Genomic DNA, 561 nt, shown 5'->3' on the forward strand with positions numbered 1-561 from the left:
AACAAATTCCCAAATAGAATTTGCAGGATTTGTCCAAAGTCCAGAGAAAAACAAAGTCCAGTACTCCAAGTACCAGCCAGATACCAAGCTCAAAGTAGCCACTTAATGCCTTGATAAGGATAGAACCATCTTGTGTCCTTCTGAGGGTGACGTCAAGCTCTAATCACCCTCGGCTCGGAGTGAGGAGAGGGAACACCTAGGACTGCATCCTTTCCAAGTCACAAGCAGCTCCTTGAAGCACAGCACTGAGGCCAGGACAATGTGTTCTCTCCCCTGTTACACTGTTACCGAGGGGGTGGGGGATGGAAAATGCATGCAGCTGAGTCCTAGACAGCGAGGTGAGCTCTGAGCCCAGCGTGTGTGTGCTGGGTGTGAGCAGAGCGAGGTCACAGGTCCCCTCCACAAGCACACTGCAGAGGCCCCGAGCCAGGTTTAGAGCCAGCGCTGCTCCCCAATGCCTTGGGGTCGGCTGCCCACCTGCCCTGCCCCTGGAGCCCACGTCATGCACAGAGGGCACAGATGCGTGCGGGCCAGGCACGACAACAGGACAGGACGCAGCCC

The sequence above is a fragment of the Octodon degus genome, unplaced genomic scaffold (assembly GCF_000260255.1).
Source record: "Octodon degus isolate 3935 unplaced genomic scaffold, OctDeg1.0 scaffold00156, whole genome shotgun sequence".
NCBI classification, from domain to species: domain Eukaryota; kingdom Metazoa; phylum Chordata; class Mammalia; order Rodentia; family Octodontidae; genus Octodon; species Octodon degus.